At 38.5% G+C, this 22,932-nt stretch overlaps 1 protein-coding gene across 5 annotated transcripts in view; it reads left to right on the top strand.

Annotated features, from left to right (window-relative positions):
• TEC (tec protein tyrosine kinase) overlaps window positions 1-22,932 on the top strand; it is a 123,649-nt gene that overhangs the window by 40,611 nt on the left and 60,106 nt on the right. The gene's annotated exons all lie outside the window — the stretch shown is intronic.

The following is a 22,932-nucleotide window of genomic DNA, read 5'->3' on the forward strand; positions in this document are numbered from 1 at the left end:
CTATCATATTATGTGGAAGTTTTCTTTAACACGTAGAAACTGTGTCTATGCCCATTGCTTTATACGAATATGTCTTCATTATTAAGTGAAAGTTACTTAAAACAGGTTAGTGATTTAGTAGACCTAACACATTACTCAAGTTTACCCAAGGCAGAACTGTTTACCTTTTTTGTGGTCAACAGCTACTGCAAAGTTCCTTTGATGGGAGCAGGGAAAAGCAGCTCGCTAAAAACCTGGTCAGTGAGCATGTTGGACAGGGAAAGCATGTTGTCAGCGAGCTCCTCCTGATTCTCCAGTTGCTTTAGCCTCTCGTTCTACCACTAGATGAGGTGCATAAATGTCATCACCTCTGGCCCACCTTTTTTCTCCTGGCATGGTGGGAATGCATTGTCTGGTACTGCAGGTCCAGCTATGCTCCTCCGTATGAGAAATATTCTTGGGTTCCAGGCAGTGGCTGGAGACTAATTTGTTCTTGTTGACCACATGCTATTATTGTCTTGTTGGTTACAGTGTGTTGTTGCTAATCTTTTTTTTTTTAAAGATTGTCACCTGAGCTAATAGGTTGCCAATCTTTTTTTTCTTCTCCTCCCCAAAGCCCCCCAGTACATAGTTGTATATTCTAGTTGTAGGTCCTTCTGGTTGTGCTATGTGGGATGCTGCCTCAGTATGGCTTGATGAGTGGTACTAGGTACGTGCCCAGGATCCTGACCAGTGAAGCCCTGGGCTGCCGAAGCGGAGCCAGTAAACTTAACCACTCAGCTACAGGGCTGGCCCCCAGGTTGTTGGTAATCTTGATGTTTGGTTTTACTTAATTTAATTCTACATTTTTCCTAGAGCGCCTTCCTCAGAAATTGATTTACTTGTTTTCATTTTGTTGTTTTTAATCCCACTGATTTCTCTGTGTTTTGGTTCCCCCAATTCAGACAGAACGGCATTGCTTCTCACTGGTGGTCCTCAACTCTGTTAATTTCTGCTGTAGCTTGTCATTGCAACCTGTGGAATTCTGCAGGTTCATGTAATTTACGACTATAGGCCTTTATCCACCTTCCTAAATCCCCAAAATGCTGAAGACCAAAACTTCAGAAGATCTTTTAGTTGCAAAACTGGACTGGAGATGAGGCTATGTTTAGTCTTTGTTTATCCTACTCAGTATGAATCTTTTGTGTATATATATGCATAAATATCAACGTGTTTAATTATGTGGGGCTATCCCAGGCCCTGCTGTGAGTGGTATGTAATATATGGTATATGTGCCATATTTCATTTGTTAAATCTGAAAAATTCAGAGTTCCAAAAGGGTTTCAGATAGGACCAGAAATAAGAATTATTTTAAAACCTAAAATAGATTTTAAGGGGAAACATTAATAAATTTTTGCTGTTTGGTAATGATATGTTATAATTTGAATTTAATATAGTAAGTCTAAGAAAAGAATATAGAAATATAACACTGAAAGTGGTAAAATGTGGTTTTACTAACCAAAAAACCCTCAGAAACCTGCATTATCTGCTTTGAAATATGAACTGATACAACTGAAATATGTTGGAATTAAGTTACTTTGAAGATACTAAGTGCACAAAGTTAATGAGCCCTAATTGCTTTAGCTTAAACAGAATAAAGAGAATAGTGGAACCTGTCATTTCAGAATCTGGCCTGCTCTCTTGCCTGGGAGCAGCCTCAGTCGCTGTGAGAACCAGAAAGGACAGAATGAGTAGGTTGTTACAACATGTAAAAACGCAGCCTCTGATACTTAACATCAGAATCTGTCTCCTTCCTGGCCACTGATGACCGGCCCAGGGAGCATAGTCCTATTAGCTTAATTCCTGCCTTCACCCCCACTCCTGATGTGCTGGGCATTTTGATCCCTCCTGGTTTCTGACAGTTATTAGCATACTTATGACCTTCAGCTTGAAATATAATCACAGATTTGTTTGTCTCTCACAGTTAAGAATAAACAGTTGTCAATGTTAAAAAGTTAGGAATTCTAAGATAAGAATCTGAATTCTTGAAAAACCCAAGTTCTGAAAATATTGGGCTGAATTCTTGTGTGACAACTCTCTGCCTACCTTCTGGGTAAGCCCAGTAGCACCTCACTGTGTATCTCTTCCCTGTTTGGGTACTATGCTCAGTTCTTTGTTTTCCGTGGATGAATGTTCTAGTTTTCATCTCCCTAGCCCTGGAGGCTGAGATCTAAGAAGGGCTGTGATGTGGGCAACCCATGAGAATCAACAGGTATTTAAAAAATATTTAAAAAATATCAGTCACTAGAGGTGGATTAGAAGAACCATGGGGGCCCTTCAGGGGTTAAAATAAATAGTCCTGGAGATACTTATTTTAGTTGTTCACAGTTCTCTTTTTAAAAGAAAAACAATGAGTAGGCTATTGATTGATCTAGCAGCTCTGATTCCTAGTTTCTTCTTTTTTTTTTTTTTGAGAAAGATTAGCCCTGAACTGACTGCTGCCAATCCTCCTCTTTTTGCTGAGGAAGACTGGCCCTGAGCTAAAATCCGTGCCCATCCTCCTCTGTTTTATATGTGGGACGCCTACCATAGCATGGCTTGCCAAGCAGTGCCATGTCCACACCTGGGATCTGAATTGGCGAACCCTGGGCCACCAAAGTGGAACGTGCACACTTAACCGCTGTGCCCCCAGGCTGGCCCCCCCTAGTTTGTTCTTAACAATTAATTGCCACTGATGCTTTATGAAAACTCTCAGTTAATCATAATGTGAGACAGACATCCATCCTCTCCTGGTTCTTGGGACCCCAGCTCCTTCAACATGACGGCAACAAGCTTTTATTGAAATTCTTCCTATTAAGTACAGTTTATTACATTTTTCAAAGTATGCTGAGGAATTCTCTTCCAGTTGGCGAGAAATTCAGTTAAGCCTTTCTTCCAAGTCTGACATGGGAAAACTTGTGTTTCACTTTCCACCGTGGGCTGTTCTTTGGTTTGTCCACCTTGCTCTTATGGCTCACAATTAACTCATGTATTACTCATGTGTCAAAATTAACTCATGTTTCTGCATGTTCTAGTCAACTGGTAAAGAGTCTTCCTGGCAATTTATATTATTTGCTCTTACCTATAATAATACAGAGCAAAGGACACTGGGGGTTTTGTAAGTGGTCTTGCTTTCTGGTCAGGGAGCACAAGGACACATGGGTTAGACTACCTGATAGTTCAGTGGAGGACCCATCTGGTATTTAAGATGGAATCCAGGGAAGAGCAGGCCTGAAGTTTAGTCAGGAAAAAGGCTTATTAAATAATGGTGAGAAAACAGGGAGTGGAGAGATTCCTGTATGTTGAGATGTTGAATAAAAAAATTTCAAGTAATAGTTACCTGCAACTGCAAGATAACTAATAGTTATCTGCAACTATCCTTAACTAAGAAATCAGGAACCTTTTACAATTGGATTTTGATATGACCAAGGTGGCTGGTTTGTTGTCTGTAATACTGCTGCAGTGTGGAAAGTGGGAAATGGTTTATGAAGTTGAGGAATAGGGAGACCAGTTGTGTCAGGGATCCCCAAGGCCACCCCCAGGCTCACTGATCCACTAGGCCTCACAGGACTCAGCATATAGTGATACTCACAGCTGTGATTTATTACATGAAAGGAGACAAAGCAAAATTAGCAAAGAGACAAGGTGCATAGGGCCACTCTGGAGGAGCCCGGGCACAAGCTTGCAAGAGTCCTTTCTCAGTGGAGTCACAAAGGGTGTGTATAATTCCTCCAGCATTGAATTGTGAAATGTTGTCTACCAGGGAAGCTCCTTAGAGACTCAGTGCTCAAGGTTTTTGTTGGAGGCTGGTCACATAAACACCTACTGTCTAACATATGCCCCAATTCCAGACTCCAGAAGGAAAGAAGGTGTTCAGCATAAACCATATTGTTCGCACAAATGATTTAGGAACAATGAGCTATTCTTATCAGTGCTGGGAATGGTGGGATTTTCCCAAAGTCTGAGTTCCCAGATGCCAGCCAAGGGCCAACCTTGTAGGCAGGCCTTTCCCAGGAGAGTGGTCTCAAAGGCCTGATATGTTAACTCTTTTCCACACATTAGTAGTAATAATGATACAAATTGTTGAGCACCAAATACATGCCAGGCACTGTGCTTTCCATGCATTATTTCTTTTATTGCTCAAAACAGTGCTATATTAAGTGTTGTTGTCCATTTCAAACATCAGTGACATGAGGCTTAGAAAGTTTAAAAACTTGCACAAAATCATACATCTAATGAATTGTAGGGCTATTTCTTCAAAGCCCATCTTTGAAACAACCTTGATACTCCACAGAAAATTAGAAAAAAAATCTATTAAATTTCTCTATAGTACAATAAAGTTTTATTTTAAAGCTTCTGAGGATATTTTTATTTAGTACTTTCAGTTATGATTTTTCTTTGTGGTAGAAGAAAATTAACTCGAGACAAGGTTTTTGTCCTGGCTCTGCCACTGTCTAGTTGGTGTTCTTCACTCTGTATATAGTTTAAAAATAACTTTCACTTACATTGTCTGTCCCTTTACCCTCTTAACTCCTCCTTTGTCATCACTGTTTCATCACCAACACACATCTGATCTGTTACCAAGTCCTGCGAGTTCTCCTTCCCTTTGTTACAATCTTATTGCAGCTCCCAGGCCCATTCTCTTAGGTGCGTTACTGCCCTTTCATCTCTAGAGCCACCAGAGGGATATTAAAAGCCTGTAGCTTCATATCTTCTCTAGGATCAAATTAAAACTCCTTAGCTTGGAATACAAGGTATTTGATGTAATTTCCTTATCTTCTGCCCCTCCTTCCTCCACCCCCGGCCATGTCTTCTTCCTGCAGTTGCTCTTTCACAGCGTGCCTTTGCTAATGTTGTTTAGTCTTCTTGGAGTGATGTACTTTTCTCCCTTCCTGCCAGGATCTGTCTATCCATCCACTACCTTTTATTCATCAAAAATTTGTTGAGTGCCTCCTGAACACTCATCTTCTCTGACTCAGCTCGATCCCCACCTTCTCTGAAGCCTTTCCTGCATCCTTCCCACCATTCATCCTTCCTACCATTCTTCCAAAGGTCGAATCCCTACCCCACCTCAGCCCTCTGTGCCGCGTACATATTTTTATCATGGCATCTTGATTGCCTGACTTTATTTACGTATCTGTGTCCCCCATTGGACGTTAAGCTCTTTGAGGGCAGTGTTTATAGCTTATCCATCTTTGTATTTCCAAGGTCCCGGTGTAGAGGGGTACATGCTACACATTGGATGGCTGGATGGATTGAAGGAGAGATGAGGAGACCTCAATCCTTAGAAGCAGGCAGGGCAGGTTTATCTTAAATTTACATCGTGAACCATGACAAGCAGAAAGTTTTCACACTGCTAATAAGTAGACATCAGCATTTGAACCTTCATAGTCTGACTCTAAGTTCAGTGCTCTTCCCATAATGCCACAGGTGCCTCCCTTATCATTTTCTCCGATTGTATTGAAATCGAACATTCTTTGTAATGAGATGCTTGAAATTTTAATCTTTTACCCAGGTTATCTGACAGGATGGTTGAGGCAACCAGTTACAAGTGTGATGACATGAGTCTCTTAAACAGCCTGGACAAGTGCTCGTATTTCTATAGGGTCTTCTGGATCGTAGAGGGTTGTTTTCTAGACCAGCCCTGGGAACCTGGAGACTCTTAGTGATATGGGGAGAAACACCTATTAAAGCTCTGAGATGATCTGATGTTTCTCTCTTGGTTGTACCCGTAGATGAGGAACCTCGGCGGGAAACCTAGAAGCCACAATTCTAGGATTGTGGGGTAGAAAAAATAGTTTCTTTTACTACACGGTAATTGGAAGCATTTGCATCTGACTTTAGAGATTCCCAGATAGTTCACCAGCTTGTAAAATGTGGTACAGCTCCAAATACTCCATAGACAGTACAGTGATTAGTATTAGGGGGTTTTGTTGGCTCTGAAAATTCTCAACTATATTATCTCGTGACAACTCATTTTCTCATTGACAGTTGAGTTTCCTTGTTTCTGAAGTGAGGCAGTATCAACAACTTCCTGTCTTGTGTCTCACTTTCCTTTCTTATGTCTCTCCTCCTACTTGTGATTCATGTCTGTCGTCTTATTCTGCTCTCCTGGATCTGAACTTTCTCGTCATTAATCGCTTCAAAGTGCCAAGATGCCAGTCTGAAGTCCTAGAATCTGACTCACCCCATTACTTTGCCAAATTATCTATTTTCATTTAATAATTCTTACTTTTTTTTCTCTAGGAAACTGAAACCTATGTAAGATGGAACAGGAGGAGAATACCATTTCCTCCATGCACACTCTTAAAAATTTTTGGTAACTTCTTATTTTGTTTTAGTTTCAAGCTTACAGAAGAGTTGTAAGAATAGTACAAGGAACTCTCGAATAACCTTTACTCAGATTCACAAATTGCCTATGATTTTGCCCCGTTTGCTCTATCATTCTCTTGGTCTCTCTCTCTTTCTGTTTATATGCACGTTATTTTATGAACCATTTGAGAGTAAGTTGTAGACATTGCCCTTTTTACCACTAAATAGGTTGTTGTGTATTGTCTAGGAACAAGAACATTCTCTTTTAGAACCACAGTACGATGATCAAAATCAGGACATTTAACACTGATATGATACTATTATCGAATTCAGAATCTACAGTCAAATCACATGAATCATTCCACTCATGTCTTCATAGCTATTTCTCAACCTCCTCCGCTTGCCCAAGTCCAGGATCTAATCTCTGATCACACATTGCATTTAGTTGGTCAAGACGTAAAGTTGTTAAATGTTCATGGTGAGAGAAAGAGAAATGTATAGAAGAAATGCTGTCCATTGTTACATACTATAAGATGCCAACTATTTCATGAATACTCAGTGGTTGTATATGAGAGTCCGCAAACATGAAATTGGACTTAAAAATCATCATAGTCTTTTCTTCTACTCTCATACTCATGGTCATTAGGAGCTGAAGACCCCCTTGTTCCTAAAGAAATTATTTTAGCCTGGTCTACTAGGATGAATAAAAAATCGTTACACGTGTTTTCATCTCTCTCTCCCCCCTTTAGTTTTAACTTTTTATTCTGTGTTAAACAGTTGTTAGGCATGTAAAGTATTTTATGGAGAAGAGAACAGGATTAGTAATTACTAGTAAATGAAGAGGGAATTTAATCAAAGGTTTGGTCCTTGTGCTATGTAGTGGTTGAGTTCGTGCACTCTACTTCAGTGGCCTGGGGTTCTGGTGGGTTTGGATCCTGGGTATGGACCTACACACTGCTCATCAAGCCATGCTGTGGCAGTGTCCTACATACAAAACAGAGGAAAATTGGCACAGATCTTAGCTCAGGGACAATCTTTCTCAAAGCAAAAAAGAGGAGGATTGGCAACAGATGTTGGTTCAGGGCCAGTCTTTTCAAACCCCCCCCAAAAGTAGAAATAATAAAAAGTTTCTAGATCTTGAAAAACCCTCTTGGATATGGCTATGGTAGTTGTGATTTATTCATTGATTATTTGTATTATGATGAGAGAGACAAAAGGCTGAAAGAAAAATCAGTGTTTTTGTTCAGAAATGGTATTACCTAGTTTATTTTATTCATAAGACTTAGCTCTCAGAAATTTTCAGCGATATCAAAAAGTCAAATTTCCATCAAAGTTTTATTTAGCTATTTTTCCACTGAATATATTCAAAAGACTGTGCTGTAGGCACTGAAGGCAATTATGACAAGAACAGCTCCCAGAATGTTTGGGAAATGGCATTATAGTCGAAATAAACATAGTGTTTCTCCACACCCCTCTTTTCCCACCTGCCTATCTTGAAAGAAACTTGCCTTAATCAAAAATGTGAGTAACTTGTTGCAATTTTTAAAAAAAGAACTACATTTGACATACTGATTTTTGTAACCTGAGTTTTACTTCTCTGTTGCATCATGAACTGCTGGGCTGGGGATTCTTAGAAATCTTTGAAGCTACTTCTGTAATTAGTAGTTTCTGTTACATATTTGTTGATGGGGATAGGTATGATCACACTTATCCTGAGGGACAGTTAAAAAAGAGACCACATTATATGAGTAGAGGAAGATTTGGTGGCAAAAATATAGACTATATATATATAGACTATAGCTTTTTTGGGGGTGGGGTAGAGGTTGCGGAGGGATTGGGGAAGGCTTCCATTTGGCCAAGGGTTGGAGTTTGAGCAATGTTGAGCAGAGAGCCCGTTCCATACAGAGGGAACGTCATGGGCAAAGGTCCTGGGGTGAGGGGTAAGCTTGGTGTGTTTCTGGAACTGTTCTGCTCTAGACCTATCTAGATTTGTATAATTGATAATTACCCATACAGGGGGATAATTGATTTGTTAGTAATAAAGAAGAATCATACAATTTTAGAGCTTGAAGGAACTTAAAAGAAGGCCTCCAGATTTTTCGCTTGTGGAAACTGAGGATAAGGAGATGATTCGTTTGAGGCCATCTTATAACCCTGGACCAAAACTCAGATCTGAGTGTTCCTGGATCAGCCTCTGATTTCACTGCCTTAGTTTTGGAAAGGATGTGTCTGGGTTGTCCAAGTAGGTGAGGGTACTTATCCAGCTTAAATAATATGGTTGTCCACAGAATGGAGACCATCTAGTGACTGTTCAGACCCCTTTGTTTAAAAATACTTGTCACTTTTCTGTGTTTGAAACTTTGCTCTTGCTGTGCCTAACAGTTCTCCTTCTATTTATCTGAGTCCCATCTCAAGTCCTCTTAAGCGGGAGACCTTGTCCACCCCCATCTGGTTGTAAATACCTTGCCCTTTCTTAATTACTGTTAAATTTATATGTTATTATTATTATTATTGCTTTTTTTCTTACCAACTAAATAATAATCTTTTTGAGGGCAGAAGTTGTTGTCCCATAATTTAAACATTATGCAATATCTTGCACCCATTAGGCCCTCAAAGAAGTCTTTGTTGGTAATAATTACAATTGTGATGATTAGTTAGTATTTCAAGTAAGCAAAAAGATCTTTAGAGATATTGTGATAGTTGTTTCCCATGCAATTTTGTTCCATTTTATTTTTTTGAGGAGATGCATTATTTAAATTTAGAAACAAAACTAAGTTTTTATTTAGTATTTATTAGTATCAGTCTCTCCCCCATACTAAAGTGTGGGCATTATTAGAAACAGGAGAGTATGAACTGCCAGAAGAAATCACACTGCAAATTTGAGAAAGTGAAACTACATTTTGAGTTGTTCTAGAACTATTTAGGACGTGCTCTTAGCCACTGGTTGTGGCTGCTGGTCAGGTGCATGTGGAGGAGTATCCGCAGAAGGGCGCCTAGAAACCCCTCTGTGATTCGGCAGTTAATTCTATGACTGTTTTAGAAGTCCTGACATTATTAGCCTTTGGGTTTTGTGAATATGGTATTAAAGTGTGATGATTGTTACTTCAGATAATTAAGAACGTTGTTACAGTCTTCTTACCAAAGCTCTTCATTTACCTTTTTTATTTTTAATGTTAGACAACTGGATATAATATTTGCATGATTCCACATTGGTAAACACCTGAAATGAAAAATTGCACAAAATATGTGCAATATAATTGTTAAAGAAAATTAAATGAGTAAGACACTTAAATGAAATCTCTAGTGGTTTTTAATAGAGTGTGGGAAAAGCACCCTCCACCCTTTTCCTAATTGTATAAGAAAACTTTTGGAAAAAGTTCTGTCTGTATTCCAAGTAATCACATAGGTATAGCTGTTTCTTCATTTTATTTGCCACTGCAAAAAGCAGCATGGATAGGTGTCATTCCCTACTCATGAGATTGTATGTGAATTTCGCTCCTTTTAGAGGAATGTTATATTTTATATATTAATATATGTTTATATATATGTATATCTATATATAAATCTATATATTTATATTTCCTGGCTAAAGAGAGTCCACACAATTTTATCTGTTATATGGGACTCAGCTCATTTGTTTTAGTTTCTTTATCATCTGTACTGCAAGGATTTAGCGAGTATATACAATATGCTGGGGATGGAATTAAAAGATGAGTGATTCTGGCTTCGCCGCGCTGACGGTCTGAGAAAGCTATGGTTCTACTTCTATGGGTTCATAATGGCAGGCTTCCTTATGCTGCATCCACTCTGTTGTGAAGGGGGCCTCTTGAGACCTGGTGTTCTTACCCTTGTGTGCCAATGCTATTTACACTTTCCCATGCATTTCTGGATTACCTGGGACTCTCAACTTCACTGGCCCTTGGGTTTCCAAGTGTAATATGCGGCACTTGCATCTACAGGATTTCAAGGTTTTCTGCTGTTCTTGAATTTTACATAGCACAGATTTCACAAAAGTACAGGGGTTTTGCATGCATACTTGCAATGCTCTGTTCTCATTAGCATCTGCAAAGAGCGTGTATGTAGATAACCAGCACATTTTTCCACCCTCAATTTACAAATGAAGAAACTGGGGGACAGTTAAGCTAGGCACCTTCTCTGAAGGGACATTCCATTTAACTAGGTGGACCAAGATGTCTTATCTTTCTGGCTGGTGTGCTGTCTGTTAAACCACATTGTGCTACTTCCTACAAAGGGGCACTTCTTTAAACAGTGACTTCACTGACCACCCTTATACATACATTTCCTTCTTCCTTCCCCTTTGACTTTATATGTCAGACTTTCACAAGGGTGTTCTTTTAACAGTTGTTGATCCTTGTTTGTTTTTTCCTCGCTGCACCCCTCTGAGGTGGTGGGAACCCTATGCATTTCAGTAAATTAGTTATGCAGAAAAGAGTCCCACAGAAAGAAAACATTTCTGTGAACGCTTATATGAAAGAAGCTCAAAGGGGTTATAATCAGGTTGTAACCCTTAAGGACTTTAAAGTGGGTTTGCTTAAATAATTGATTTCATAATTACTTTAAATGATTCTTCACAGAGAAAATTCGTGAGCAACAAAGGCAAATTTATTCATGTTCATAGTCTATCCCAGCAGTAGAGACCAATGTCACAGTTGAAAAGGACCCCTATAAATCTACTGCAATATATTAGTAAGTTAGTTTAACACTTTTTTGAATAATAAAGTAAGCTGATTTTTAGGTTAATTCAGTCTTGACTAGGATTGATGATAGTACAATATCAAAATAAATGGTTGAAATTTGAATTTTGTTGGAAAAAGATGAGTACCTTGATGCTAAAGATCAAATATGAAATTCAGATTTTTTTTCTGAACAGGATCATTCCTTTATTTTCAGATGTCACACCGTCACGTCTTAACGATGGATGTTAGGACTACAGTATCTGTAGGAAACGAGACCAACATCCACTGGATGAGATAATGTGTTTCTTGAGGTTCTAGAACCAGTTTATCAGCAGTTTTCTGTTCCTTCTCCTTTTATAGGAAACTTCAGTTGTGACCTGAGGTCCATCTCTGACTTAATAGAAGTTCTGTGCGTTAGAGAGTGGACTGTGGACTCTGGAGCCAGATTACCTGGTTGCACTTCCTAAATTTGTTACTTGTTAGTGGTATGACCTTGGACAATTTACTTAATCTCTCTGTGCCTCATTTTCCTCATCTCTAAACTGGGGCAAATAATAGTATTTCCCTCATAGGTTTTTGTGAGGAGCGAATGAATCACTATGTATGAAATAGTTAGGATGGTTCCTGGCATATAGTAAGTGCCATTGTAAGTATCAGCAGCTGTTATTGTTATAGGTAGATTGCATCGTCACCCACTTTTGTCCTTTTTTGTATAATGTATTTCAGCTTCTGCTCTTGGATCTGGCTTTTCCCAGATAGAGACATTTTTGCAATAAGCATTACTGGTTTCATTAAGTCACTAGTCACAGGTGGTTCACTCTTTAAATTGCTCTCTGTCGCTTGAGTCTGGTTACTTTGTGGAGTTCTGGTAACTGGTGGAAATGCATGCCTCAGGGTAGGGCTGTTTGGAATTCTCAGCATCCCTGAGCCTGCGTTGGTGGAACTTTGGTTGCCAGGTTGGGAGCTGTCTGCTTTGGATGTTTTTGTCTGGATGTTTGTCCGTGGGGCACAAGACGGGCTGCCGGTTGTAATAAATGTGGCGTTGCTTCAGTTTTACATTTCGTAACACAAGATGTGGATCTATTGTGAAGTTAAAGAATAAACGTTAAAGCTTTTCAATTCCCTAGCCCTTTCTGAGGCCCCTGGAAGGGCCCTAGCAGTTTCGGATTCATAATTTTGCACTCAAGAAAAGAGAAGCTTCTCCCAAAAGTGTGTAAGCTTCAGGTCACTCAAAACCTGGGTCTGCATCTGCAGAGCCCGGAAGACTTCATTTGTTCTAATCTCTGACAGTATCTACAGATTCTGCCAGTGAAATGCCCCCAAGCATCTCTGCTGTAAAACCGCTAAAAACAAGCACATTTATACTTGGTGTATATTCTTAAAAGTCTTCCTTTCAGGAACAAAGTGGTATATGTCTGCTTTAATCCATTAAATTTATTTCCCTTTAATAGCGTCAGAGTTGTGTTTTAAAGGCCCATGCTTTTCTTGTTAAATGTCTTCCTGAATATTTTATGGTTGTAATTATTTTTGTGAATAGGTTACTTTTCACGATACGTTTATTGTAATTAGATATTGCTGTTAGATAATCAAGCTCCTGATTTTTATAAATCTATATTGTAACCAACCACTATACTATGCTATTTCTAAATTTTAGAAAAAGCTATAGTTTTCTGTCATCAATTTTGCTATAAAAGAGTTATTTTCTATTAAATTTAATTCAAATTATGAGCAGAAAACAATTTTTTAAAAATATTAAGGAAAATAAAAGCATTTAAAATCCTAAACAGGAAAACCTGAAAGAGTGGGATTAAATGTTTTTTTTGCTGAGAAAGTTATAGACTATGTGTACTGAGGTGTTGATGGGGGATGGTGGAAGACCGTACATAACCATAACATTAAACTTTCTGAATCAACTTAAATATAAAATTTAGAAGTAGAGAAACCTAGATTTATAATTCATAACCCCTACCAATTGGTGGAATAATAAGATTCAAACCCAGGCCATGTGACTTGGAAGGCTCCCTCAGACATCTCTACCCTAATTTCCTGGCCCCCAAAATTCTTTTTTACTTTATCACTTAATTTAACAGGAATATTTTAAGTGCCTACTTTGTGGCAGATACTGTTCTAGGCTCTGGGGACACGAGTATATAAAGCAAATGTCCTGCTTTCATGGACTTTACCTTCTCGAGGAGAAAGACAGACAGCATACAGATACACCAGTAAATAGCCACCTGCTGTGGAGAAAGTGAAGCAGGATGGGAGGGCTGGGGCCTGGTGTGCTTGTGTTTTGCGTTTCTAGGTGGTCAGGTAACGGAGACCTTAAAAGAGCAAGGCAGGCCAAGTGGAAGCCTGGGAGAGGGCACTCCAGCAGGGGAAGCCAGGAATGCAAGGCCCGAGGGAGGCAGGAGGTGTTTCTTTGATCAAGGAACATCGCGGAGAGGCCAAGGGGCTGAAGTGGAATGGGTGGGGCGTCGTAGGTGAGGAGGTGGAGACCTGAGCAAGGTCATGCATGGATGGCTTTGTGGGCCATGGAACAGACACTGGATTTTTTCTTTTATAATGTGAAAGGAAGGTTTGGGAGGGTTATGAGTGGGGACTGATGAAGTTTGGCCCTTATATTCCTGCACATCAAGACACTGGGGCACAGTGGACCATGAATTGGCAGTGTTGACCTTAAACAGCCAGCCAGTTATTTCTCCAGCAAAATTGGGTTTATTTGGAATCAGCAAAGAATTGCAATTTGGGGTGGGTCTGCAACAATGGTGAACCATGTGCAAGTCCTGAGTAACAAGGGGAAGAGAAACTCTTTTATGGAGAGGAAAAGGAAGTTGGGAGAGCTATTGTAAACAAAGAGTTTGAGGTGTAGTGGCTTTTCATTGGCTGAGTTGTGACAGTCTCTCATTGGCTGAGCTTCTTGCCAGTCAAGAAGAGGAAGTCCCTCTTCTTCCTGTTGGGGTCCGCTAAGACCATAGGACATGGGAGCTCCCCTTTTTGGCCTCCTGTCTCCAATTTAATGAGGTTTCTGTTTATTAATTTCCACAGCGGTTAGAAGGTCTGAGGTTTAGTTATGGCTCTGTTAGCCAGTGTGACCTTGGGGAGGTCATTTACGCAGTCAGTGCCTCAGTTTCCACCCCAAAATGAGGAAATTGGATTATGTGATCACAAGAATCCCTTTCATGGCCAAATATGACTCTCAGATCATAAAGTAGTTATTAAACACTCACATATATTGGCAGTGGTTGTGGCTATGTGGGATGGAAGAGGAGACTTGGCCCTCCCCACCCTCTGCTCAGACTTGGACCTTCCCTGTTCTCAGCCCTGAGCCTCACAGCTCTCTCACCCCTGCCTCTGGGTGGCCAAGTTCTGGTGTCTGGTGTCTGTGTAGTGGTGTTTCACTGTCTTTTCAGCCTGCATTTCTCTGAATACTAAAGAGGGTGAGCAAGTCTGCATGTTTTCGTGTCTGTTGGCATTTACTCTCTATTGAAGTGCCCATTTACGTATTTTTCCTCTTTTTTCTATTCAGTTTTCTGCCTTTTCTTATTTATTTATTATTTAAAAAATTTTTTTAAAGATTGGCGCCTGAGCTAACATCTGTTGCCTAGCTGCTTTTTTTTTTTTTCCTTCTTCTTCTCCGCAAAGCCTCCCAGTACATAGTTGTATATTCTAGTTGTAGGTCCTTCTGGTTGTGCTATGTGGGATGCCACCTCAGCATGGCCTGATGAGTCGTGCCATGTCCGTGCCCAGGATCTGAACCAGCAAAACCCTGGGCCACTGAAGCAGAGTGTGCGAACTTAACCACTTGGCCATGGGGCTGGCCCCGTTATTTATTTTTAAAAGATATAAAATATGTATTTTGAGAGCTACTTTTTTTTTTTTGGGGGGGGTAAGGAAGATTGGCACTGAGCTAACATCTGTTGCCAATCTTCCTCCTTTTTGCTTGAGGAAGATTGTCCCTGAGCTCACATCTTTCCCAGTCTTCCTCTATTTTGTATGTGGGCTGCCACCACAGCGTGGTTTGACGAGCAGGGTGTAAGTCTGTGCCTGGGATCCGAACCCACAAACCCCAGGCCGCTAAAGTGGAGCATGTGAACTTAACCCCTATGTCACTGGGCCAGTCCTAAAATATGTATTTTGAATCAAACCCACTATCCATATGTACTTTGTAAATACTTGTTTATACTTTGTGGCTTGTCTTTTAACTTTCTTAATGATATCTTTTCTCTTATTGTGGTAAAATACGCATAATATAAAATTTAATGTTGTAACCATTTTAAAGTGTATTGTTTGGTGGCATTAAGTACATTCATAATGTTGTGCAGCAATCACCACTGTCTAGTTCCAGAACTTTTTCATCACTCCAAACAGAAACCTCAATGATGTTCCATGTGCTTTTAAGAAGAATATGTATTCTGTTGCATTTGGATGGAATTTCTGTATATATCTGTTAAGTCCATCTTGTCTTATGTGTCATTTAAGGCTGATGTTTCCTTACTGATTTTCTGTCTGGATGATCTATCCATTGATGTAAAGGCGGTATTAAAGTCCCTTACTGCTAGTGTATTGCTAGTTCTTCTGTTAATATTTGCTTTATATATTTAGGTGCTCCTATTGGGTGCATAAATACTTATAAATGTTATATCCTCTTGTTGGATTGACCCCTTTCTCATTATGTAACACTCGTCTTTGTCTCTTACTACAGTCTTTGTTTTAAAGTCCATTTTGTCTGATATAAGTGTAGCTACCCCAGCTTTCTTTTGGTTTCCATTTATGTGGAATACCTTTTTCTGTCTCTTCACTTTTAGTCTGTGTTTGTCCTTACATCTAAAGTGAGTCTCTTATAGGCAGCATATAGATGAGTCTTGTTTTTTTATTCATTCGGCCACTCTATGTTTTTTGATTAGAGAATTTAGTCCATTTACATTTAAAGTAATTATTGATACTTACTGCCATTTGTTAATTGTTTTCTGGCTGTTTCTGTAATTCCTGTCTACTCTACTCCTTTCTTCCTTTCTTGCTCTCCTCCTCTGTGATTTGATGACTTTCTTTAGTGGTATGCTTATATTACTTTATCTTTTATGTATTTACTGTAGATTTTTGCTTTGTGGTTATCATGAGGCACCTACATATAACAACTTAAATCTATAACAGTCTAATTTAAGTCAATACGTTTGATAACATTATAAAGCTGAAGATTTTTGCTGCCCCCATGCTTAATGTTTTTTTCTGTCACTTTTTGCATGTTTTTATCTTGTGTATCCCTTAACTAATAATTTTAATTATTGTTATTTTTGCTACTTTTGTCTTTTAATCTTCATGCTAGCTTTATAAGTGATTAATCCACTATCTTTGCTATATGTTTACTTTTATAGAGATTTATTCTTTCATACGTTTTCTTGTTGCTAATTAGCAACCTTTCTTTTCAGCTTAAAGAAGTCCCTTTAACATTTCTTGTAAGGCCAGTTTAGTGGTGATGAACTTCTTTAGCTTTTGCCTGTCTGGAAAACTCTTTATTGCTTCTTCAATTCTGAATGATAGTTTTGCTAAGTAGAATATTCTTGGTTGGAAGTTTTTTCTTTCAGCACTTTGAATATATCCTGCCACTCCCTTCTGGCCTGTGAAGTTTCTGCTGAAAAATCTGCTGATAGTCTCATGGGGGTTCCCTTGTATGTAACAAGTTATTTTTCTCTTGCTGCTTTTAAGATTTTTTTTTTGTCTTCAACTTTTGACATTTTAATTATAATGTATCTTGGTGAAGGTCTTTTTCATTCATCTTATTTGGTCCTCTCTGAGTTTACTGGATCTGGATGTCTGTTTCCTTCTCCAGGTTATGGAAGTGTCAGTTATTGTTTCTTCAAGCAAGGTTTCTGCCCCTTTCTCTCTTTCTTCTGCTTCTGGGAGCCCTATAATGTGAATGTTAGTTCATTTGATATTGTCCCATAATTCCTTTAAGCTATCTTTACTTTTTTTCATTCTGTTTTCTTTCCGCTGCTCTAATTATGTGAGTTCTACTGCCTTGTCTTCGAGTTCACTGATCCTTTCTTCTGCTTCATCTAGTCTGTTTTTGAACTTCTCTAGAGTATTCTTTTAGTTCAGTTGTTGTATTCCTCACCTCTGTGACTTCTGTTTGGTATTTTCTTATATTTTCCGTCTCTTTGTTGAAGTTCTCATGGTGTGCTTCCATTCTTCTCCCCAGTTTGGTGAGCATCTTTATGACCATTACTTTGAACTCTTTATCAGGTAAATTACTTGTCTCCATTTCATTAAAGTTTTTTCTTTTTTGAGGTTTTATCTTGTTCATTCATTTGTAACATATTCTCTGTTTCTTTATTTTTCTTGATTCTCTGTGATGGTTTCTATGCAGTAGATGAAATAACCACCTCTCCCAGTCTTGAAGGAGAGGCCTTGTGTCAGAGGTACTTGTCATTCAATCTTGCCCCAGCTCTTGGTTGTCTCTCAAACTTTGTGCTTGTCCAAGTAGCCTGTTATATTTTTAATAGCTCCTAGTAGTTGAGGATGTTCCAAGACCTGTCTGTGTCCCAAAAGGGAGGATGTCAGCACCTAGATTCACTCTGATTGGAAGCCAAACCCACAGGCAGCAGCTTTAAAAAGTATGTAAATGTATATAGTCATATGGGACTGCAAGTATAAGCCCTGTTAGCTACCAGAGCCAAGCAATCTGGAGGTGTCCTTGGATGGCAGTCACAAAACTCTAGGCCCCAGATGAATGTATAACGTATTTTCTGGGATAAGCTCTTTTCTGGGATAGATCATATGTTAGGCCACAAAACAACTTTTCATAAATTTATGAGGATTTAAATCATATCAAGCATCTTTTCCTATTATAGTGGTATGAAACTAGAAATCAGTTACATGAAGAGAACTGGAAAATTCACAAATATATGGAGATTAAACAGCATGCTACTGAATAATAAATGGTTCAAAGAATAAATAAAAAGAGAAAAAAATACCCAGGAGGAAAAATACCTTGAGACAAACAAAATGGAAATAGAATATACCAAATTTTGTGGGGTACAGCAAAAGCAGTTCTAAGAGAGAAGTTCATAGCAATAAATGCCTGTCTGAAGAAACAATAAAAGTCTGAAATAAACAACCTAGCTTTATACCTCAACAAACTAGAAAAAGAACAAATGAGCCCAAAGTTAGTAGAAGAAAGGAAATAAAAGTGATTAGAGCAGAAATAAATGAATTAGAGACTAAGAAGACAATAGAAAAGATCAATGAAATTAAGAGCTGATTTTTGAGAACATAATTAATAATTGATGAAACCTTTAGCTAGACTTACCAAGAAAACAAGAATGAGGACTCAAATAAAATCAGAAACAAAAGAAGAGATGTTAAAACTGATACCACAGAAATACAAGGATCCCAAGAGACTACTATGAACAATTATATGCCAACAAATTGGGCAACCTAGAAGAAATGGATACATTTCTAGAAACATACAGCCTACCAAGACTGAATCATGAAAAAATACAACATATGACCAGACTGATTACTAGTAAGGAGATTGAATCATTAACCAAAAACCTCCCAACAAACAAAAGTGCAGAACCAGATGGCTTGACTGGGGAATTCTATCAAACATTCAAAGAAGAATTAGTACTAATCCTTCTCAAATGATTCTAAAAAAAGAAGAGGAAAGAACTCTTCCAAACTCATTTTATGAGGCAAGCATTACCCTGATACCAAAACCAAAGATGCCAAAAGAAAAGAAAATTACAGGCCATCAGGGATTGATGAACATAGATGCAAAAATTCTCAACAAAATATTAGCAAATTGGATTCAACAATACATTAAAAAATCATCTGCCATGATCAAGTGGGATTTATTGCAGGGATGGATCAACATCTGCAAATCAGTCAGTGTGATACACCGTGTTAACAAAATGAAGGATAAAAATTGTATGATCATCTTAATAGATGCAGAAAAAAAATTTGACAAAATTCAGCATCCTTTTATGGTAAAAACTCTCAACGAAGTGGGTATAAAGGGAATGTACCTCAACATAATAAAGACCATATGTGACAAGCCCACAGCTAACATCATACTCAATGGTAAAAACTGAAAGCTTTTCCTTTAAGATCAGGAACAAGATAAGGATGTCCATTCTTGCCACTGGTATTCAACATAGTATTGGAAGTCCTAGCCAGAGCAATTAGGCAAGAAAAAGAAGTAAAGGGCATCCAAATTGGAAAGGAAGAAGTAAAACTGTCACTATTTGCAAAGGACATGATATTATATATAGAAAACCCTAAAGACCCTATCAAAAAACTGTTAGAAGTAAGAAACAAACTCAGTAAAGTTGCAGGATACAAAATTAGTACACAAAGATCTGTTGCGTTTGTATGCATTAATAATGCACTATCAGAAAGAGAAATTAAGAAAACAATCCTATTTACAATTGCATCAAAAAGAGTAAAATATCTAGAAGTAAATTTAACCAAGGAAGTGGAAGCCCTGTTTACTGAAAACTACAAGACATTAATGAAAGAAATGAAAGCAGACACAAAGAAACGGAAAGATATTCTGTGCTCTCAGATTGGAAGAATTAATATTGTTAAAACGTCCATGCTATCCAAAACAATTTAAAGATTCAGTGTAATCTCTATCAAAATTCCAATGGTACTCTTCACAGAACTAGAACAAACAGTCCTAAAATTTGAATGGAACCACAAAAGAACCCAAATAGCCAAAGCATTCTTGAGAAAGAAGAACAAAGCTGGAGGCGTCATGCTTCCTTGATTTCAAACTATATTACAAAGCTGTAGTAATTAAAACAGTGTGGTACTGACATAAAAACAGACACATAGATCAATGGAACAGAATAGAGAGCCCAGACATAAACCTACGCATGTAGTGGTTGATTAATTTATGACAAAGCCAAGAATATACAATGGGGCAAGGACATTCTCTTCAGTAAATGGGGTTGGTTAAACTAGACAGCCACATGCAAAGGAATGAAACTGGACCACTATCTTACACCATACTTAAAAATTAACTCAAAATGGATTAAAAACTTGAATGTGAGACCTGAAGACATAACACCCCTAGAAGAAAACATAGGCGGTAAGCTCCTTGACATGGGTCTTGGTGATGACTTTTTGAATCTGACACCCAAAGTAAAGATAGTAAAAGCAAAAATAAACAAGTGGGACTCCATCAAACTAAAAATCTTGTGCACAGCCAAGGAAACCATCAACAAAACGAAAAGGCAACCTACTGAATGTGAGAAAACATTTGTACATCATATATCTGATAAGGAGTTAATATCAAAAATATGTAAAGAATGCGTTCAACTCAACAGCCCAAAACCAAACAGTCCAATTGAAAAAGGTGGGGCAGTCCCCATGGCTGAGTGGTTAGGTTTGCACGCTCTGCTTCGGCGGTTCTGGGGTTCGCTGGTTCGGATCCTGGGTGTGGACCTGGCACCACTTGTCAAGCCATGCTGAGGCGCCGTCCCACATAGAACTAGAAGAACCTGCAACTAGGATATACAGCTATGTACTGGGGGTCTTTGGGGAGAAAAAAATGGGCAGAAGATCCCAGTAGACATTTTTCCAAAGAAGACATACACATGGCCAACAGGTACATGAAAGGCTGCTCAACATCACTAATCATCAGGGAAATGCAAATCAAAACCACAGTAAGATATCACTTCTCACCTGTTAGAATGGCTTTTATTAAAAAAACAAGAAATAACAAGTATTGGCAAGGATGTGGCAAAAAGGGAACCCTTGTATGCTGCTGGTGGGAATGTAAATTGATGCCGCTATTATGGAAAACTGTATAGCAGTTTATCAAAAAATTAGAAATAGAACTACTATATAATCCAGCAGTTTCTTTTTTTTTAAGATTTTATTTTTTTTCCTTTTTCTCCCCAAAGTCCCCTGGTAGATAGTTGTATATTTTTAATTGTGAGTCCTAGTTGTAGCACGTGGGATGCCGCCTCAGCATGGCCTGATGAGTGGTGCCATGTCCGGGCCCAGGATCCGAACCGGGGAAAACCTGGGCCGCCGAAGCAGAGCACGCAAACTTAACCATTTTGCCACGGGGCCGGCCCCTAATCCAGCAGTTTTACTTCTGGGTTTTTATCTGAAGGAAACAAAAATACTAACTCAAAAAGATATATGCACCCCTGTGTTCATTGCAGTGTTATTTACAATAGCCAAGATATGGAAACAACCTGTGAGTCCATCGATGGATGAATGGATAGAGAATTGTGGAATATGTATATGGAATGGAATATTATTCAGCTATAAAAAGGAATAAAATCTTGCCGTTTTTGACAACATGGATGATCCTTGAGGGCATTATGCTAAAGTGAAATGTCAGTCAGAGAAAGACAAATACCATGTGATCTCTTTTATATGTGGAATCTTAAAAAAATAAATAAACCAAGCTTATAGATGTGGAGAACAGATTGGTGGTCGCCAGAGGTGGGGGGTGGGGAGGGGTGGGAGAAATGGGTGAAGGGGGGTATTAGATATTCAAAAAAGTAAAAAATAAATTTAAAAAGTGATAGGGGCAAAGAAAAAAGAAATCACGGTAAAACTTAGAATTCATAGTTTCCTTTATTTTACATAAAGAAATTCATTAAAATGTCTTTTGAAAGGAAAAGTGAGCTGCTTTTCCATACATTCTGAGGTAATCGGTTGATTCCTAAATTGCAATAAAATTTTCTCAGCACTAAGAGTCACAAATACTACACAAAAGAAACCTAAATGAAGCTTACTTAGCATGTCAACATGTAGCTTTCATTTCCTCCATAGGGACACTGGCACACCACTAGAAATATTTTTTGTTTTGTTTATTTTTATTTAGAAAGAAGTTTAATTAGATTCTATGCTAATAATAGTTTGTAGTCCATGAATTTATATTACTAACCTCCACATTTAACATCCCGTGCTTGTACCTCTATCTTTTGATAGTTTCTAAGACTATCAAATATAAGAATGGGACATCTAGGGGCTGGCCCCGTGGCCGAGTGGTTAAGTTCGCGTGCTCCGCTGCAGGCGGCCCAGTGTTTCGTTGGTTCGAATCCTGGGTGCGGACATGGCACTGCTCATCAAACCACGCTGAGGCAGCGTCCCACATGCCACAACTAGAAGGACCCACAGCGAAGAATATGCAACTATGTACCAGGGGGCTTTGGGGAGAAAAAGGAAAAAATAAAATCTTTAAAAAAAAAAAAGAATGGGACATCTAGTGCTTGTTTGTTCTGTGGGACCAGAGAGTCACATAATTACTCTGAACTTCAATAATCTTGTGCATAAAAAGGGGAGAATAGCATCTTCCTCACCTATTTCACACAGTTGTGAAAATCTAATTAAAAAATCGTAATGAAAACACATTTTGCATTTAAAAAAATTAATCATTATCACTTAATGCTGATTTGATTGCCATTATCTATAAATCATCTGAAAAGTCAGAAAATATTAGATCATATAAATCCAGGTGGCACAAAATTATATTATTAACACCTGAAAAACTACATCTAGCTTTGGTCATTCCTCAAGCCAAAAAATAAAGCAGCTGGAAACTATCAAGAAGGGTCACTGAAGTGTTCAAAGGGAAGGGCTGCCAGTGTAAAGGAATAGACTAAACGTCATAGACTCCTAAGGACTGGTACGAGGAAAACCAAGAAAGGAAAGCAATGGATCTTTAGGGAAAAAAAAGAAAAGAAACCTCATACTCATTAAGTAGTCAGTCCCTGTTCCCGCTTCCTCCCAACCACTCATCTGCGTCCTGTTTCTATGGATTTGCCTGTTCGGAATATTTCATATAAAGAGAATCATACAATATGTTACGTTTTGTGTCAGGGTTCTTTCACTTCACATAATGTTTTCAAGGTTCATTCATGTTGTAGCATGTGTCAGTACCTCATTCCTTTTTATAACTAAA

The sequence above is a fragment of the Equus asinus genome, chromosome 3 (assembly GCF_041296235.1).
Source record: "Equus asinus isolate D_3611 breed Donkey chromosome 3, EquAss-T2T_v2, whole genome shotgun sequence".
Lineage (NCBI taxonomy): Eukaryota > Metazoa > Chordata > Mammalia > Perissodactyla > Equidae > Equus > Equus asinus.